Here is a 21,049-nt window from a genome sequence, read left to right as displayed (position 1 = left end):
AACAAAAATATACTCCATCGTTAGACTTCTGTAACTCAACACGTTCGGAATAAAAATTAATTTTCATAATGATATAATACAAGGACATGCTGAAAAATGATGCCTCTGAATTTTTTATGTGAAAACTTTTAAAGCTTTTGAAATATAACAAACGTTATTAACATTCTAAATCTTTATTCTTCATGTCTACAAATTTATTTCTGAACGTAGTCACCTTTGCGACGAACACATTTCTCCCAACGAGGGATCTTTTTGTTGATAGCGTCACTGTAGAAAGTTTGACTTTGTTGACGGAGGCACAGCCACATCTCTCCTTCGTCACTGTCAAAGTGAAGCCATCGAAGGCGTTCTTTAATAATTGGAAACAGATGAAAATCGGATGGAGGAAGATCGATGACAATGAACACAAGGCGTCGCATTGTTGCAGATGTCGCAGCGCTCATTTGTGGTCCGTCATTGTCGAGAAGATGCTCCACTGGTGGACGAACGCTTCTAATTTGATAATTCGATACTTGATTACGGCACGGTGTTTATAATACAAGGACATGCTGAAAAATGATGCCTCTGAATTTTTTATGTGAAAACTTTTAAAGCTTTTGAAATATAACAAACGTTATTAACATTCTAAATCTTTACACACCGCCCCGTTATTCGCCCCAATTCTGAGCCCTCTAGCGGCAGAGGGCTGTAAATATGTAGATATGAAAAATAAAGACATAGAGTATTAATAATGTTTGTTTTAGTTAGAAAATCGTAACAGTTTTCTTCAATAACCTTGCTGCGATTCCCGTCAAGTCACTGAAGTTAAGTGCTGTCGGGCTTGGCTAACACTTGGATGGGTGACCGTCCTGGTCTGTCGAGTGCTGTTGGCAAGCGAGGTGCACTCAGCCCTTTGTTAGGCCAGTTGAAGAGCTACTTCACTGAGAAATAGCGACACCAGTCACCAAAACTGACAACGGCCAGGAGATCGGCGTCCTGGCCATATGCTCCAGCTTCTCCGCATCCGGTGACAATGAAGGGCTGTGGACGACACGGCGGCCGGTCGATACCGTTGGGCCATCAAGGCCTGTTCTGACGTGTTTGTTTGTTTTAACAGTTATCACATAATACATTCGGAGGCATTACTTTTCAGCGCGTCTTCGTACTTTCTAAATAGTAGATACTGAACTAAACAAAATTATTACGATATAATCTGAAAATTTTGATGCTGAAAACCAAGACCATGGGCTCAAATTGTTGATAGGATCATTTTGTTAGAAGACCCCATATTTCTTGTTTAATGTACGATTATGGCATATATAAAATAATGGTCATAATTCAGTATTATTTGTCAAACAACTTGATGATATCCAAAAAATAAAATTTAGAAATATACGAGTGCAAGGCTAAGTACTGTTGCTCTATCATTATGTAGATGTGAAACATGTATAGTAAACAAGGATCATTAATACATACCTGGAGTATGAGGTATAAAGGATGTCTAAAAGAGTAGTTAGGTATTTAGACGAAAAGCAGAGAAAATAGAACGAACATTTGTATTGAATGAGTTCTTAAAGATTACCAGAAAAAAATAAGAGGAAAAATCAAATCCTGGAAGACCGGGTAAAACGCCAGAACCGTAGAAGGCAGTAAATAGTTAAAACGAGAAATAAAGAATTTATCCTATGAATTTCGCGAATATATGTACACGTGGTGATAACAGCTCTTTCACCGAGTGAGGTGGCGCAATGGTTAGCATACTGGACTCGCATTCGGGAGGACGACAGTTCAATCCCGCGTCCGGGCATCCTGGTTTAGGTTTTCCGTGATTTCCCTAAATCACTCCAGGCAAATGCCGGGATGGTTACTTTGAAAGGGCACAGCCGACTTCCTTCCCAAATCCGATTGGACCGATGACCTCGCTGTCTGGTCTCCTCACCAAAAAAAACAACAACACAGCTCATTCCACTAGTTCTGTCGAAAAAAGACTCACCAGCTACAACGCCTGTGGATCCTCAGCTTTTCCCTCTCTTCGTGGAACGTCAGCTATCGCAAAGCTGTTCGAGACTGAGATTAGCGAGAGCACTGCTTCCTCTGATGCCCCCACCTCGCGTCCCAACCAATGACTCCCACTCCTTCCGCCACACCTGTGATATTAGCGGGAATGTGCCACTAGGCCGCATGTCGAATATATCTGCTGCGTTGACCTTGTGGAAAGATCTGCCGGGTTCCTTGCGATTCGCTGAAATCGAGAAGACTCGTCTCGATTGGCTGAAAGACCGGTGACCCAAGACATTCTGAGAGCTGGAGAACAACTTGATGCTTTTCCGGTCGATTACACGCTCCTACTGACTGTTGTTTGATCTTGAAAGAGGCAAGATAACAGAATTCGTATCCGATGGAGTTTGATTATTACGGAGTTGCACCATATTTAGACCGCCGCGGCGTGCAGCTGTAACTAGCCTCGGAATGAATGCATACGACACGTAAATCGTTTACACATGAGTCTTATATCATTCGGCACACAGTCCCGTACTCAGTTCGGTCGTCGATTACATGTGCTGATGCCCAACCTACACTGTTTCTCTACAGTCACCAGCAGACTGGTTGGGTGGCCTTTGAGCACATTCCAGCTCACTAGCCCGATCGTTAAAGCACGCCTGAACATAGCTTGCAGAATGTACCTGATCGATGTAACAGACTTAACATGGAATGCTGTAGTCGCTTTAGTTTCCTTTTGGTATATATTAAGTTTCTGATTGTTACACCAACTAGTACGTCGGCGAAAAACTGCAAGAATAATATTAATTTTACATGTTTTCAGGGAGCGATCTGTCATCGGTGAATAGGAAATCTAAGTTCCGCCTGTGATATGCTTGGGCTGCAACTGCACTTTCTATTTGTCTACCTCCACTCCTGGGCACACAATTGGTACAATGAATATTTCATACGTCCTTTTTTATGTCTTTGACGAACCATTGTGATGTCATTTCCTATGAGTAGAAGGTGCTCTCATTGTATAGGTGGCAAGTACACATGTTAATCTGGAGACTGAGGGAGATGGATAGGGATTAGGTCTCTAATTACAAAAGAAAGGTTAAAGATCACCAAGTAAATACATTCTGATAACAGATAATTACAAAAATGAGGCGAGACCAGTGTTCAGTGATGTATATCAAACAGAAACACATGGTACGTAAATGGAAACCTAAAATAGAGATTAATAGTACCTACACAAATCATGGAACAATACACACTTGTTTACTCATATCAACTCTGGCTAGGGGTAGAATGCATGCATAGCTTGTGTCAGACCAGAGAGAGAGTTCTGAACCCATGAGATCACGACCGATTTGAAAAATGGTATTGCAATCATTTTTTGCCACATGGTTAATGCTGTTAGTGTTCGGATGAGCGCAACAAATTCGTGCGCGCCGAATAAGAACGGTGACGTCTGTACTTGAATGACACTATGACCTTCTGCTCACAGAAATGAACAAACTGGGACTATAGAAAGATGTTCCCTGACAGGTCGCAGTGCTGTTGGTAGCTTTCAGATGTGAAGCGTGAATGTCTGCAGGCGGAAACAACAGCCGTCTATAGAGCTGTAACAACAATGTGCCGTTGACGTAGAGACGTTTACAAAATCGCGTTACTTTATGAGTTGACGAAGGCGCGCGTAGCTGCCACACCCGGAACAATGCCACTGTCAACGATCAAATTACGCCAACTCAATGTTTGGAAGGTAGGAGACGGATACTGGCAGAAGTAAAGCTGTGAGTACCGGACGTGAGTCGTGCTTCGGTAGCTCAGTTGGTAGAGCACTTGCCCGCGAAAGGCAAAGGTCCCGAGTTCGAGTCTCGGTCGGGCACACAGTTTTAATCTGCCAGGAAGTTTCAATGTTTTTTATTAATGTGAGTGTATATATATATATATATATATATATATACCACAGCTCTTGTCAGTCCAGAAGCAAAATAAAAGAATGAGGAATGAGCAAATGAGGCAGGTGGTGGCTGTGCTCCGGGTTTTTGTGATGTCTGAGTCGCTGAACTTCAATGAGATTCCTGCCCTAAACAGTAGGGATGTTGCCAACCACAGGGAGGAGCAGAAGCCATGGTCTGCATACTCTGGCACAGGGATCTGACAATATCTTTAGTTGACAGAGGTTTTCCATTCTGGTTAAGTTCAACCCATCAAAATACGATCGTTGCTGTGTTCCTACATCCCTATTAGAAGAAGAAGAGGCTGTTTGACGCTTTACATTATTTGTAATAATTACCACCACTTGGAAAAAATTATCAACTTTTCACTGAATGAATGAAACCAAAATCTGATCCTGCGTTTCAGTTCCTCAATACATCACGAACTAGTTTAGTCTGGTCTCCTTCCTCTTGGAATTTATATTAATGGGTTAATTTTCAGTTGATTTATAAGGACGTAGCCAATGTGTGCTGACATGCCAGTCCCTCGGCAAATCACGACGAAATGTTTTCAGTAGAATGGTTTCCAGATCAACTGGCGACAGCTCTTTGTATCACGGTATTTCAGGACGGCATGAGGCAGTATGCAGAGCAGACTATGGTTAAGTCGGCGTTCGTTGATCCCAGACAGTTGCAGTGCTCTCGTCACGGCAGCTTTGTGGGACCACCTTAAGCAATAACGTAACACCATTTCGTAAACGTCTCTATGGAAATGCACGGTCTTGTTACAGCTGTGTAAACGGCAACTGTTCCCGCCTGTAACCATTAGCGCTCCGCAGTTGGAAGCTGGAAACAGCCCTGCTAGCTGTCAGTTACCGACCACTGTCCGAAACGCGTGGTACCAGTCAGAAGTCCATTGTTGTCGCTGGGCGCACCACTGTCGGGGAAAGGAAAAACGCAGCAGCGGTCGCCGTGCCGACAGTCTGTGGTACTCCGAACACCTTCGCACATCCTCCGTACTGATACCTGTCTCGTACTAGCATGTCAGATCCCTAAATCAAGGTGCATGGCGTTGCTGTAACATCCTGCACAGCAAAGTGAACAAAATGTCTGTGTTCCCGGACGCTATTCACGTTGGGCCGTAGATACCCCACATGAGACGGAGTATGGCCCTTCTGAACTCGTTGATTCCGTATTTGTTGTGGGATCTCGATCAGCATGAGCAACAGTATCATGTAACAATAGACCCGCAGTCACCATAAGCCACAGTCCTTTCACTGTAGGCAGCCATTTCTCCTTCTTGCTCTATATATAACACGATCTTCTCGCAAGTAAACAACATTCAAATGCGATTTCTGAGTGAGAAACCTAATGAATAATCTTTCCTAATATACAGAATGTTGACTGCAATACTCCAACCTGCTTTGTGTGGTAGTGATGAAATGCTAATCAGTTGCAAACCTAAGTATGCAGTACATTTGATGCACTTTACAGCATGCCACCGTCAAGGTTCCACAGTCTTAATAGGTATCAGTGTAGTTCTGTATTTAAATAAAGTCTACTCTCTGCTAATTTCAGAAACTTTCTGGCAGATTACAACTGTGTGCCGGACCGAGGCTCGAACTTGGGTCCTTTGCCTTTCACGGGCAAGTGCTTCCTGTCAGGAAGGTCGCAGTTCGTAGTAATAGACGGCAAATCATCGAGTAAAACTGAAGTGATATCAGGTGTTCCCCAGGGAAGCGTTCTGGGACCTGTGCTGTTCCTCATCTGTATAAATGACCTGGGTGACAATCTCAGCAGTTCTCTTGGTTGTTCGCAGATGGTGCTGTAATTTACCGTCTATTAAGGTCACCCGAAGACCAGTATCAGTTGCAAAGCGAATTAGAAAAGATTGCTGTATGGTGAGGCAGGTGGCAGTTGAAGCTAAATAACGAAAAGTGTGAGGTGATCCACATGAGTTCCAAAAGAAATCCGTTGGAATTCGATTACTCGATAAATAGTACAATTCTCAAGGCTGTAAATTCAACTAAGTACCCGTTTTGTATTATCACGTAATAGGGGAGAGAGTGTGTCAGATATGATACCCGAGTTGGAATGGAAGTGATTAAAGCAAAGACGTTTCTCGTCGCGGCGAGATCTGTTTACGAAATTTCAGTCACCAACTTTCTCTTCTCATCAAAATAAAATAAAATAAATCAGAGCTCGAACAGAAAGGTTTAGGTGTTCGTTTTCCCGCGTGCTGTTCGGGAGTGGAATGGTAGGGAGATAGTATGATTGTGGTTCGATGAACCCTCTGCCAAACACTTACATGTGAATTGCAGAGTAATCATGTAGATGTAGATGTAGATGTACCAAAAGGACGACTCACGACCTGTCCTCACAGATTTACTTCCGCCATTACCCAGTCTCCTAACTTCCAAACTCCACAGAAGCTCTCCTGAGAAACTTGCAAGACTGGGTAGTCCCGCAAGTTTTGTAGGATAACTTCTGCGAAATTTGGAAGGTAATAGACGAGGTAATGCCGAAAGTATAACTTTGAAGACGGGTTGTGAATCGTGCTTGGGTAGCTCGGTTAGTAGAAGGCTTGTCCGCGTAAATGAAGATCCTGATTTCGCGTCTCCGTCCGGCACACAGTTGTAACCTGCCAGGAAGTTTCATATCAATGCACACGCCGCTGCAGAGTGAAAATTTGATTGTGGACAGGTGAAGAAGATTACCTCAGTTCTTTGTTATTCAGATAACAGATCTATCAGTTATTATTGCTAGAGATAATTCTTAATGGACGTATTTAGTTCTGATCTTAAAATGATTTAGGAACTGTTAACGGAACTCTCTCTGAAGGCGGGTTATGACATTGGCCTGATTAGTTTGATCAATATTCTTACTGGTAATCCAGATATTGGCTTATCAAATTAGGTGGTGTCAGTCAAGCTAAAGCCCTCAGATAGGGAATCTGAAATTCCTGTTTGTATTAGGTTTAGCTTATCACTCAGTGGTTCGTGGCAGCGATTGCTATTGTTTTCTCCTGCTTGTCTGGTGTCCGTCTCCTCTCCTCTCCCCTCTTATTCTGGACGTCCCCACCATAAGGACCACCACGACCCTCCCCCTCGAAACGCACCCTTAGTCTCCCACAATATAATTCTGAGATAGTGTCAGCCTCGAAGGAAGCCATTTAATGGAGAATCTCTCGATGTTAATGTGAAATACTGTGTGGAATACTTTCACCTTTCGAGCCTAGAAGGGCACTTTGACAACAATCCATAGTTAGGAAATAGTGCCGTTACATTCAACACTTGGGAGCGACTCAGAACCCATCCGTAACATCTTCAAAACATGTTTCCAAAATCTCTGTATCATCTAGGAGTGCTTTATAGATTGACTTTATATCCTGCTGGATGTGCATGAATAATGCCATTTCGACCACACAGTTTCAAGAAGTTCCGATAGGTGGCGGTGATATACGTAGCCTTCAAAAAGGCGTCTGTAATGGAGATGCGTTCCAAGCTGCATGTCATTCTCAATGGAGAGTAGTCTTCCGAAGTAGGAGTGACTTCAGGTAGGCCGCAGGGGAGTGTCGTAGGACCATTGCTATTCACAAATGATCTTGTGGACAACATCGGAAGTTAACTGAGAATTTTTGCGGATGATGCTGAAGTATATCGAGAGGTTCTAATAATGGAAAATTGTACTGAAATTGACGCATAGTACAGGGAATTGCAATTGAATCTCAATGTAGGCAAGTGTAATGTGCTGCGAATACATAGAAAGAAAGATTCTTTATCATTTAGCTACAATATAGCAGGCCAGCAACTGGAAGTAGTTAATTTCATAAATTATCTGGGAGTAGGAGTTAGGAGTGATTTAAAATGGAATGATCATATAAAGTTGATCATCGGTAAAGCAGACGCCAGACTGAGATTCATTGGAAGAATCCTAAGGAAATGCAATCCGAAAACAAAGGAAGTAGGTTACAGTACGCTTGTTCGCCCACTGCTTGAATGCTGCTGACAGGTGTGGGATCCGTACCACACAGGGTTGTTAGAAGAGATAGAGAGGATCCAACGGAGAGCAGCGCGCTTCGTTACAGGATAATTTACTAATCGCGAAAGCGTTACGGAGATGATAGATAATCTCCAGTGGAAGACTCTGGAAGAGAGACGCTCAGTAGCTCCGTACGGGCTTCTGTTGAAGTTTCAAGAACATACCTTCACCGAGGAGTCAAGCAGTATATTGCTCCCTCCTAAGTATATCTCGCGAAGAGACCATGAGGATAAAATCAGAGAGATTAGAGCCCACACAGAGCCATACCAACAATCTTTCTTTCCACGAACAATACGAGACTGTAATAGAAAGGAGAACCCATAGAGGTACTCAAAGTACCCTCCGCAACACACCGTCAGGATGTAGATATTGATGTAGATGTACATGCCGTCTAATTTCCTTTAGCGGGAAACAAGAGCATCGCAAATACTCAAAGGAACTTGTAGAATGTCAATGGAGACCTTAAAGTGCAAAAAAGCATGATGCGCCGTTGGGCGAGGCGTCTCTCACCACCGCAACAAGGTCGCCCAAACACTTCCGATCTCCCACGTGCCAGCCAGAACTACATAGCTGCGACTCCTGCAGTGTTGGCACGTGCGGACACTCTCACTCGAGTGGCAACACAAGGCCCCACTCAAGTCAGCGCATCCGAAAGGAGCCCACAATCTTCATTAGACTGTTCTTCCTCATCCTCCTTACAGTCCGGATCTAGCACCTTCCGACTTACAATCTGTTTCGCCCAATGAAGAATGCACTCCTTGGGAAGCAGAATGCGGATGATGGGGAGGTTACTGATGCAGCAAGACGTTGGCTCCGATGTCGACCAGTAGAGTGATACAATATACAGGTCTTCTCAGTAAGGTGGCGAAAGGCCGTCCCACAGAACGGAGATTACGTTGAAACCAGGGTTTTGTAGCCAAAAGAGTGAGAAGTAGTATGTGTATTGGACTCCTAAATTAAACTTTCTCACTTTCAGAAAAAAAATGTGTTACTTTGCTTATTGAACGCCCCTCGTACAATATCAGAAAACTAGTGACTGTGAAAAAAATTCTCCAGCAAGAAGACATACGAGTTTCGGGATGTACGATCTTATTTTTCTCAGTTATATTGGAATTTTCTCACTCCTCAAACCATTTTTGGGACGATGTACAAAATTAGTTACGTTGATGCTCGGAGCTCTGAAAGAACTTTCAACATCGATTGCATACACTTATTTTCAGTTACATAGTTGAGCTGTGTCCTTAAAGCAGTGGTTCCCATAGCTTCTGATCATCATGTCGTCCATCAAGCATGATTCATCCGCCTTCAAGGGCACTTTTACCACCCCAATGGTAAGAGATCAGAACGTATTTCCGTATTGGAAAAGTCATGGTGAACTCTCCATCGGTAAAAGATACTGGATTACCACCATTCGGATCTACGAAAGGGGATTGCCAAAGGGAAGGTGATCATGAGAAAAAGATGCAATAACGGACAAAAGGGCTACATTCTATGAGTCGGGGCGTGGAATGTCAGAGGTTTGAACGTGTTAGGAAAGCACAGGAAAAGAGAGCATTCCTGGCCGAAAGGAGTCTGCTAGTATCAAACACAGGATGTAATTTGGGGAAGAAATTTCTGAGAATGTACATCTGGATGAAGCAAAGCACTGTTTTGCAGTGAATCATGTACTGTGGGAAAATAGGAACAGAAGAGAGCCCGCATCTCGTGGTTGTGCGGTAGCGTTCTCGCTTCCCACGCCCGGGTTCCCGGTTTCGATTCCCGGCGGGGTCAGGGATATTCTCTGCCTCGTGATGGCTGGGTGTTGTGTGATGTCCTTAGGTTAGTTAGGTTTAAGTAGTTTTAAGTTCTAGGGGACTGATGACCATAGATGTTAAGTCCCATAGTGCTCAGAGCCATTTGAACCAGTTTTGAACAGAAGAGAATAGTAGCATTTGAGTTTTGGTGCTACAGAGATATGTTGAAAATTAGGCGGTTTGATAAGGAAAGCCATGAAGAGGTTCTCCGCATAATCGGAGAAGAACGTAACACGTGGAAAAAACTGACGAGAGAAAAGGGATAGTATGATAGTAAATGTGTTCCAACGTCAGAGAAGAGCTTCCATAATACTAGAGAGAATTTTAGATGGCTAAAACAAGAGAGACTTGAATACATGTAACAAATCATTGAGGGCTTAGGTTGTAAGTGCTACTCTGTGATGAAGTGTTTTCGCAAAATAATTCTTGGCGAGCCGCATCAAAGTAGGCAGATATTGATGAGTCCAAAAAAACTTAAGCTATTGCTCTAATGTGGAGTTAGTTCACCGTGTTTCTCCCGTCGCGACTAACAGAACACTGGAGAAACGTAAGCAGTCATGCCGACAGTATTCTAGCCGCCCTGTTTCAGAAGCATCAAGACTATCATTGAGATTAAATTAGTAAGTATATTCAAGAGTAATTGACTTTGAGATCGTAGGTGTGTTGAAAAATGAGTTCATCTGATGCCATGACACGTTATTGAAATGTCATCTGATCTTCTACTGGCTGGCGGCATCATTGACAAAATCAAGATGGGCAAAGGCATTGGGCAGCAACATGTCGATGATAAAGGTCCCACAGACTATTCTTTCTGTCCTATTCAGCATTCATGATAATTTTTTTTCGCTGGCAGCAGCGTAGTAATATGCTGTTCTGCAGCCTGCAGATAAAGTTAAAAAACATAATAAGGAGATATAACAATAAAAACGTGATAAAATGGTGACTGTTTAAAACGAACATGGTGAAAAGTTGCGAAGAAAATATAAAAAACAAACGGTGGCCGATGCTGATTGAAACACATAGTAATTAGACAGGCACAATTAATAAACATGGCGACAGTCTGGTTTCTGTTCAAATCACTTAAAAAGGGGGTCACACAAAACTGAACACTCACGGAAAACACTGCACTATCGAGGGGGTGGGGTGGGGGGGAAAGACCCAGACAGATGAAGGGGGAAAATGGAGGAGGAGACGAAAAGCAATAAAAAAAACGGGGGGACCGATGAGGGGAGAGGACACAGAAAAAAAAGGGGGGGCAGGGCCGACTTGAGATGTAGTGGGGAAAGCAATGGAGGGGAAAGAAAAAAAGAACTTGAGGGAGGAAAAGTAGTCAAAGAGAGGGTAGGTGGGGAAAAAACAGGATGGAAGGGGGGAAAGGGAGCCCAGTAAAAGGACAGACGGAGGGAGGGGGAGGTGAGGAATAGAGTTGATAGGAGGGATAAATGTATGGAGAGAGGCCAGCCGGAGTGGCCAAGTGGTTCTAGGCGCTACAGTCTGGAACTGCGTGACCACTATGGCCGCAAGTTCGAATCCTGCCTCGAGCATGGATGTTTGTGATGTCCTTAGGTTAGTTAGGTTTAAGTAGTTCTAAGTTCTAGGGGACTGATGACCTCAGAAATTAAGTCCCATAGTGCTCAGAGCCATTTGAACCATTTTTGAGGGAGAGAGGGCATCACCCGGGAGGGGAAGTTCATGAAAGCCACCTTGGGAAAGGAGATGAAGGGTGTAGATGTGGAGGGTAGGGAGGACAAAATGGTGAAGGCTCAGCAGCGGGTGGGGGTTGGAGAGAGAGGAGAAACCAGGGGATGAGGGCGATCAAGTCAGCAGGAGGTATAGGGGACTCGGATATATTCGAGGAAAAAGTGCAGATGGGGGAGAGGAATCACGTGATAGAGGATCCACATTAGGGATGGGAGGTGTATACGGAAAGCGAGGCAGGGAGCATGGCGTTCGAGGATCAGGAGCGACTCATAGAATTTGGTGGGTGGGAAGGCAAACCAAAGACCATTTTATTGGCTGAATACTCAGAAGATGCAACAGGACCATTAAAAAGACTGTCTACACTGCGCTTGGTCGTTATTTTCTGCAGTACTACTGTGCTATATGGGATCCTTACAACATAGGATTGACATACGACATCAAAAATTTCAGAGAAGCGCAGCTCGTTTTGTACTATCGCGAAAAAGGAGGCAGAATGTTACGGATATGATATGCGACGTTTCAGTTGCGGCGAGATCTTTTCACGTAATTTCAATCACCAACTTTCTTCTCTGAATGCTAAAAAATCTTTGTTGATAGCCACCTACACAGGGATTGTGATAAAATAAGAAAAATCAGAAGTCGCACAGTAGAATGAAGTGTTCGTTTTTCCCTTGTGCTATTCGGGTAAAGTCTGAAGCTGGTTTGATCAACCCGCTGCCAAGCATTTAAGCGTGAATTGCAGGGTAGTCATGTAGATGTGGATGTAGATTTATTAAGTCGCCATGACCAACTGAACACTTTTTTTTTAAGAATAAGTTGAGATTCATGTGCAGGGAAAGATCATTATTTCAGATTTTGAATTCAGGGAGTTTCACAGTTCAAGTTACACACTTCAGGACGCTGTAGAGGGGACTTAGTAGGTAAAGTTTTACACAGGAACCCATGTCTCGAAACGTCATCCAACGACGCTACAGAGCTTCGAAGTTATAGGCGCCGGCGATTGCAATCCTATTTATACACAGGGTGGTTCCGTGATGGTGTTACAAACTTTCTAGGAGGATGGAGAAGGATAAACGTATCAATTTCCGGTAAGAGTCCCTATACTGGAAGAGAAAATCTTTTGTTATCAGCGAATTGCGTAAGTTTCACATTTTTTTGTCACAGTAATCAGCTTTTCGTTCTAGAGCTACTGCATCATCACTACTAGCAGTTTGATTATCTTCATTTTATTATTATTATTATTTTCTCAATTCACTGTCCTGCTGTGTTTTTGTCGCTAGTCAAGTGTCTATAAAAGTTAGGTTACTTATTGTTAAGAAAATCATAGTTTTTCGTCCTTTCTCAAACAAATGAAACATAATATTTTGTCCTTCAAGAAAAATTATATGTGTGAAGAAAAATTGTATGAGTGGTCTCGTTTCCTGTAGACAGTATTCAAAACTGAAATTGAAAGTATCATAGAAGCTGAAATTAGAAATGAGTAGAGATGACAGCGTTTGCTTCCATTAACTTTAGTCGTGTGCCGACTGTGTTTATGATGTGGTCGTCATTTTTAGCCTGTTGCTAAAGCTGTCGGTTTATTTGGCATCTGTCGTGATTTTCCAGTGATAGTTTTCAATGTATCATGAATAGTCGTAGCACGTTGCTGCTCGTTGATGTGTGATATATGTTGCAGTATACGCATCCAGACTGCAGAGGTATTCTTTGCTCTCGTATAACTGAAACTTCTAACCGTATCAATTCAATTATATCTATGTTTGCAGGTGTTGGCTTGTCGATCGTTGCCAGTTTCTGAAGAAGGCAATTCCAACATCAACTTACGTCCACGGGTAAATATGTGGATTAATGTGTCAACATTTCCACAATCCAGGCGTCAGTCTGACTAAGGTGTATTTTTTACAGTTTTTCATTGGTCGTGAATTTGTCACTGACATGATGTACCATTTAGATTTCACGACCGACGTGAGGTGAAGGTTGTCTACATTACTCTGGATGATCTTCCATTTCTGTGAGGGACATTATTCTTCGATTCGGTCCCAGTGGACTGTTAGTGTCAGGATAGTATAAGTGTCTCTGTTGGTAAATAGTTTCGGTTTGTCTGTCTTGCTTTTTATAGTACTGAACTCATTGTAGTATTGCCCAATGTGCGGATATAAAATGTTAATTTAAGCTAGGTTTATCAGTGTACCACATTTTGGATTAGACTTCGATTTTGCTTTCTGACTTCTTTTCTTATGCTATGAATTAAAAGTGTTTGGCACATATGTCTCACGCTCACAAGATTAAGGCACCTTTTGAAACGGGAAAAGACAAGATGTCGAATTGTACTTTAAAGACGTTGTCTCTCGGCAAGAAACAGCAAAAGACTCTTTGGCTGCTGTTGACCGGTGTTTCTGTGAGGGGTAGGATCTGCATATCTAGGACATTTTATCCCGCCCAGAACTATCGTCATGAGTTTTGGGCGACAGTCTGTCGGTCATGCGTCAGGAGGATTCCCGAAATGTTTCGCTGTCTGGCAGTGTCCACACCCACGAAGGGACGCATCGCCGCCGCTATCAGTCTAGAGAAGCCTTTTATATTCTAGAATATAAGTTGTTATCCTGAAGATGACTTCACCATTTTGCTTTGGTTTACACCATTTCGATTCGCTAGTGCTCGTAACTACATCACATTACTGAGAACAACGAGACGTTGCGTGTTCAGCGTCCAAGGGCTGAGTCTTAACGAGAGGCGCCCTGTGCTCGTGTTAAATTGCTGTTGCTCACTTCTCTTGGTTTACAGAATCTTCGGTGGCAATATACAGTTTAAAATGAGAGAGCGATCGAAAAAAGTAAAACCGAAGACTGAGAGGAAGTATCTATAATACTAATCCGACTTATCTAGAGGCCGGCCGCTGTGGCCGAGCGGTTCTAGGCGCTTCAGTCTGGAACCGCACTGCTGCTACGGTCGCAGGTTCGAATCCTGCCTCGGGCATGGCTGTGTGTGATGTCCTTAGGTTAGTTCGGTTTAAGTAGTTCTAAGTTCTTGGGGACTGTGAGTCCCATAGTGTTCAGAGAAACTTGAAAAATTTTTTGAACTTATCTAGAGAACACTTTACATGCTTACAGCAAATAAACGTCACTCACACATGACGGATTAGATATCGCTGATAATATTATTCTTGCTTATCTGTCCGCCGGTTCTGTAATCAAACGTTACACAAGGCTGTTTGTCTGTGGTAGGTCAATCAGCAGTAGCAAAGTATTCAAAATGCAATCATCGATAATGTATTACCTTTCTTAAATGTCATTAGGGCTATCAGTGGAAGATCAAAGAATTCCGAAATCGGCCAACAATACTTGAGTTATCAATGGCAGCGTACATGGCGCCTTATTCTGATTTACTGTAGGTGGCAACTAACATTACGGCGAACCAATTTATGGTTCAAATGGCGCTGAGCACTATGGGACTTAACATCTTAGGTCATCAGTCCCCTAGAACTTAGAACTACTTAAACCTAACTAACCTAAGTACATCACACAACACCCAGCCATCACGAGGCAGAGAAAATCCGTGACCCCGCCGGGAATCGAACCCGGGAACCCGGGCGTGGGAAGCGAGAACGCTACCGCACGACCACGAGATGCGGGCAACCAATTTATTATACCGTGGAAGTAGAGATTCGAGATTATAGATGGTAAGCGTTCTTTGTAAGGTTATCTTGGCCTTTGTTCCTGGTGCGGAAGATGTCGTGTGTCACAAGGAGAACCAAAATATATGGCATTTTAATACCGCAGCTGAAATACTTCGCTGCTGTCCCTAGAGAAAAAAAGAATGGAAATGTTGGAATTTTTTTTTACCTGTGTAGCAACTCATTACTATGATTCTTATTTATTTGAGTTGCTAATTACAATATTTCAGTATAATACGTTATGTTTGTCAAAATTTATTATCTCGGGGCAAATGTTGAAGTGGCAGCACGTTAACAAGGAAGTACGAATGAAATAATCTGCCAGGAAGTTTCGTATCAGCGCACACTCCGCTGCAGAGTGAAAGTCTCATTCTGGAAATAAAAGTGACTTTTGTTGCATTATGTCTCATCAAAGACGGCTCCTGTGGCACATTAATTACCTATTAATCCTGTGCTTGACATTTTTTAGGCGTTAAACAAAGTGAAATTGGAAATAAGAACTATTCTCAAAGGATCCATTTTTTTACCCAAAAGACACATACTAACACTCAGATAAAGGCAAGTGCCATATTCTTATGGACTGAACTGATACTCTTTAGGAAGCAGTATGACTAACATATGTATTGAAATAATTTATTCCGAAAATTAAAGTCAATAGCATATCGACAAAACAGTTTCCTCCCAAAAATATGTCTTAGGAAAAATAAATGAAAAAAGAAACTAGTAATGAGATAGGTAAGTGAGGAAAGATACACGAATATACACAGTCAGATAGATATCGATAGCTTAAATAAACATCCAATGAGCTTGAAAGACTAAGAAATATGAACTAAATGTTTGTGTTATGTGTTTTACCCTCGCATCACATGACTGGTGTCATTACTGCTTTCGACTTACTACCTAGCAATTATTAGATTATCTGATTAAAAGAGAGAATAACAAGAATAACATACACTAAAACATTAGAAGGATAAATTTCAAAATTACAGATTCTGTTATGAAGTCTTTTCTCCATGACTTACGTCTTTGCTTTGTTGGCGTTCCTGTGCTCCTGACTCTCACTCTTCTAATACTAATAAATAATTTAAAAAAAAATGTTTACAAGACTTACAGGAACATCAATTACATTATGCTAGTGCCTTCCTTGCTTAATAAAACACTTACAATCCTGTGTGACCATTCAGTCGAAACAAGGGCAGAAATACGTTGATGTGCCAGTGATCAAGAGATTTTGCAAGCATACGTGCATAACTCTCATGAACTTCAAAATGTGAGTCTAAAAGACGTTACAAGCAACAGTCTCAATTCTTACATTTTCTGTACCAAACTGTTCGCACAGCTTCAGAGAATCTTTTCGTTCGTCTTCTTATCACAGCTACAAAATAAAACCACGAACTTTCGATGGCTGATCGGAATGCCGTGACAGTTCAGTTTGATAGCGGTTGGTGAAGAACATGAACTACTAATATAATTCAGTAGGCTACGTAATTATGTATATACACTACTGGCCATTGAAATTGCTACACCAAGAAGAAATGCAGATGATAAACGACTATTTATTGGACAAAAATATTATACTAGAACTGATATGTGATTACATTTTCACGCAGTTTGGGTGCATAGATCCTGAGAAATCAGTACCCAGAACAACCACCTCTGGCCGTAATAACGGACTTGATACGCCTGGGCATTGAGTCAAACAGAGCTTGGATGGCGTGTACAGGTACAGCTGCCCATGCAGCTTCAACACGATACCACAGTTCATCAAGAGTAGTTACTGGCGTATTGTGCCGAGCCCGTTGCTCTGCCACCATTGACCAGACGTTTGCAACTGGTGAGAGATCTGGAGAATGTGCTGACCAGTGCAGCAGTCGAACATTTTCTGTATCTAAGAAGGCCCGTACAGGACCTGCAACGTGCAGTCGTGCATTATCCTGCTGAAATGTAGGGCTTCGCAGGGATCGAATGAAGGGTAGAGCCACAGGTCGTAACGCATCTGAAATGTAACGTCCACTGTTCAAAGTGCCGTCAATGCGAACAAGAGGTGAACGAGAGGTGTATCCAGTGGCACCCCATACCACCACGCTGGTGATACGCCAGTATGACGATGACGAATACACACTTTCAATGTGCGTTCACCGCGATGTCGCCAAACACGATGCGACCATCATGATGCTGTGAACAGAACCTGGATTCATCCGAAATAATGACGTTTTGCCATTCGTGCACCAAGGTTCGTCGCTGAGTACACCATCGCAGGCTCTCATGTCTGTGATGCAGCGTCAAGGGTAACCTAACCGCAGCCATGGTCTCCGAGCTGATAGTCCATGCTGCTGCAAACGTCGTCGAACTGTTCGTGCAGATGGTTGTTGTCTTGCAAACGTCCCCATCTGTTGACTCAGGGATCGAGACGTGGCTGCACATCGCGATAGGCTGCAATCCGACTTACATAAAAGTCGGAAACGTGATGGTACGTGTTTCTCCTCGTTCCACGAGGCATCACAACAACGTTTCACCAGGCAACGCCGGTCGACTGCTGTTTGTGTATGAGAAATCGGGTGGAAACTTTCTTCGTGTCAGCACGTTGTATGTGCCGCCAGCGGCGCCAACCTTGTGTGAATGCTCTGAAAAGCTAATCATTTGCATATCTCTGCATCTTCTTCTTGTCGGTTAAATTTCGCGTATGTAGTACGTCATCTTCGTGGTGTAGCAATTTTAATGGCCAGTAGTGTATAATAAAACTCATAAGCATTCAGACAAAGATCACACTTTACAACACAGTAATCAAGCTTGAAATATTGTATGCAGATGAGACACGAACACTTCACACGAAGAGAGACATGGAAAGCATACTGAAGGAAGAACGCAAAATCATGTGAAAAATTCTTGGCTCAGAGGTGACAGAGAATGGATGCAGATTACACTCTAGGTAAATCACAGGGAACCTGTCAAACCTAGCACAACATATGTCAGAAAAAGAAGATTATAACTCCACTGGCACATCAGCAGCCTTCTACCAACAAGACTTACCAACAGATTTCTGACATACATGCAAGGGGTAAAGTCAACACCACCATGCGTCTTAAAAGTCAAACTTGACATAGAAAAATATCAAGTTGTTCCAGTAGAAATTGAAGACGCATGATATACAAGTGGGATATTAGGTCAGAGAATGAAATCCCAAAGAAACCATGGACAAAATGTACCGAAGATAGAAAGAGACTCGAAGGAGAAAAAAAGAATGAGAGAATCGAGGAGAGCAGGAAGAACCCTCAAATGGCAGTATGGATAAAAGGACAGTAATAATACTTTTGAATGGATTTGCACCGACTCTGCGTTTGAAAGTCGAATATGCACTGTTGTAATAATTATGATAGGCTTAAGGATCCCAAACACTTTCATATATCTTGCCTTCCTGTTTACACCAACAGAGTATGCAACATCAGATGCTTAAGATAAACGTCTCACTTACCTTTAAACTCCTACTTCGTAAAATTGGTGGGGTTAGTGAAATATAAATGCAGAGTGTAATATTATTGGGCTTTCCATCGTATGAAAGCTGTGAGTGCTCTTTGAAAGGCATTCACCTAGCTGTGCATTAAATGATCAACTCATGCGATGAGACCTATTCTTTAAAAGACATTTGTTTTACATAATTTACGTAACTGTAAAGATGCGCATCTAGCGCGAACGCTAATACATCGATTGCACAGTCAAAGAAACTTTTTAACAGAAGCTGAACTGAGCTGACGGTAAAATCCTCTGTAGATCTTCAGATTTTATCGTATTTCTTCTTGTAATGTGTAAGCGTAAAGGAGGCCGTCTTTAAGCCATCAAAGTGAGCGGTCTTGCCAGCGTGCAGACAACAGCTGTTGATTAATAAAATTCAAGTAATTTATGTTCAGTAGTGTAAACCGACAAGTTATTGTTTGAAGGTGTTGAACGGTGCAAGAATTGTCTTGACGGAAGGAAAAAACTAATGAGGCTAATTTGTGATAAAGACGTGAACCAAGAAGCGAGCACAGGACAGGCTCCAATCTGATAGCACCAACACAGTCAGAAAATTACTTATGTAAGTTATACTGTATATAAATAAGCCCTAATGGCTTGTGAGAATTATTTGAATATATTTAGTGTTTAGCAGATTTCTTATTCTATTCCTTACATTTTTTACCTCAATGTGATTTATTTTTATAAATGTCAAACAGCCTTTACTACAGCAGAGAATACTGTGGCATCCTGGTCGTAGACAGAAGGCAGCTCCTTGTTTTCTGTACAACTAATAGCCGCCCCTTTATTAATGATTTCATTTGCAGATGCAATTTTTTATTTTTCATTGTTGAAGGTCCCTTAGGTAATAATAAAATTCATACTGATTACGTAAAGGAATCCGGGTTGTTCTTTTCCAAATAATAGAAGCCTTCGCGTAATCAAAAACTAGCCTCCTTCTGACAACGATCAGGAGTCGACCAGAAGACGGACGTCTTCGACCGCTTTCGTTCTCCTGTGGCAAAGCGGTGCCAAACTGGAAACACGACATTCTACTATGAAACACAATACATATATAATTATCAGATTAAAATTGATAAAGTTGAAATCCTTTTTTTATCATGCTAGATGTGGCACCAAAATAGTGGCTTGATAAAAAAAATTAATCATTTCTGTTATTGTTTCATGACATCATTCGGTAGACATAGGAAAGCCATAAAGAAAGTACTGAACAAAACCGTAGAAGTATTAAAAATTTTGAAAAATAACAGCAGTGCGCAAAACGACGGATTTAAGTACGGTTTACATTAGGCATAAAATCTTGCGTCTTGTATCAAAAAACTGATTCCCGGAATTTCTTTCCTTAATGCTTTATTTTATCCTATCGCTGTTAATTTCCTTGAACTGCTTATCTACGTAGTTAGAATCCATTTTTGCTCATCTCTTTATGCAAAGTTTGTTAGCATTATTAGCATCTTCATTGTTGCTACGGTTAGGAACACAAGATAGATGCCATAATAGCAGGATTAAGTGTCTAGTATGTGTTTGTCACTTATTTTCAAAGTTAGGTGCCATCTTGTCTTCTACCCGGTATAGCTCTGCAATTGTCAGCTACCGCGGTGTGACGTTTGACTATCAGCGCGCATCAGAGAGTTGACGATCGACGTTCCGCGGAAGGTTTCTTTGAGCAGTTACGTCACAAACTTGAAAATAAACATGGCAGATGACAGAGGCAAGCCGGCAAACAGTGTGGATGACGGTCATGACACATTGTCAAGTCATACCTGCTACGTTCGCGAACGGGAACAGGCAGACCCGATTCGCGAATGGAGAGAACGGCAGACGAGGGCAGTGCGTGACCTATCGGCATAGCAGTCATAGTCACAGCAAGCGGGAGACTTTTCGATGATTGAAATGATGAGAATTCAAGAAAGACAACAGGAGAAACTGGAAAGGGAAGCTTATAAATTACAAAAACAACGTGATAGACCACAAAGGGAACGGGAGACAGAGCGAAAATGGCTTGATCTAAATACCACCAATGGTAATCTGACCCCTGTTACTAGTACAATGAAAACACGGTTAACTTAGAGGGAAGAATAAGGACAGTCACGGTGGAATGTATCGCCGAATTAAGTACTAAAATTAATGAAAGAATGCAATGTATTCTGCAGAAGGTGAGAGCACAGTAGGTAACACGTACAAAGACTTCAAAGTACAAGTTGAAAGTTGCCAGGCTGTTGCAACGGAAGTCTCAAAGAAGTCGGCTGAGGTCGGAACTAAAATAAACAAGCTTGCAGACACCGTTATCACTCTGCAAGGCCAGGTCATGCCCTGAAACAGGTACTATCCGACATTAACATTGAAAAGACCGTGTTTGACGCTGCCGCAAACGTACGTTCCACGATACGAAAAGGATTTGTAGAATGGGTCGAGACTAAAGAGCAATAGTA

At 42.3% G+C, this 21,049-nt stretch overlaps 1 protein-coding gene and 1 non-coding gene across 4 annotated transcripts in view; one reads left to right on the top strand and one right to left on the bottom strand.

Moving 5' to 3' along the window:
- LOC126268195 (proton-coupled amino acid transporter-like protein CG1139) overlaps positions 1 to 21,049 on the bottom strand; it is a 158,166-nt gene that overhangs the window by 127,672 nt on the left and 9,445 nt on the right. For 2 of the 3 annotated variants that reach the window (XR_007549111.1, XM_049973812.1), the window contains exon 1: positions 1,973 to 2,121. The exons of the other annotated variant lie outside the window; for it this stretch is intronic. The gene's annotated coding sequence lies outside the window, so the exon portion shown is untranslated. Of the gene's footprint in view, positions 1 to 1,972; positions 2,122 to 21,049 lie in introns of those variants that run through there. 3 annotated transcript variants of the gene reach the window in all.
- Trnas-cga (transfer RNA serine (anticodon CGA)) lies at positions 3,777 to 3,851 on the top strand. Its single transcript has one exon. It is a non-coding gene; the product is annotated as a tRNA-Ser (tRNA).

This window comes from Schistocerca gregaria, chromosome 4, assembly GCF_023897955.1.
Source record: "Schistocerca gregaria isolate iqSchGreg1 chromosome 4, iqSchGreg1.2, whole genome shotgun sequence".
Lineage (NCBI taxonomy): Eukaryota > Metazoa > Arthropoda > Insecta > Orthoptera > Acrididae > Schistocerca > Schistocerca gregaria.
Note: the sequence above shows the minus strand (reverse complement) of the source record. Positions and strands in the feature narration are given on the sequence as shown.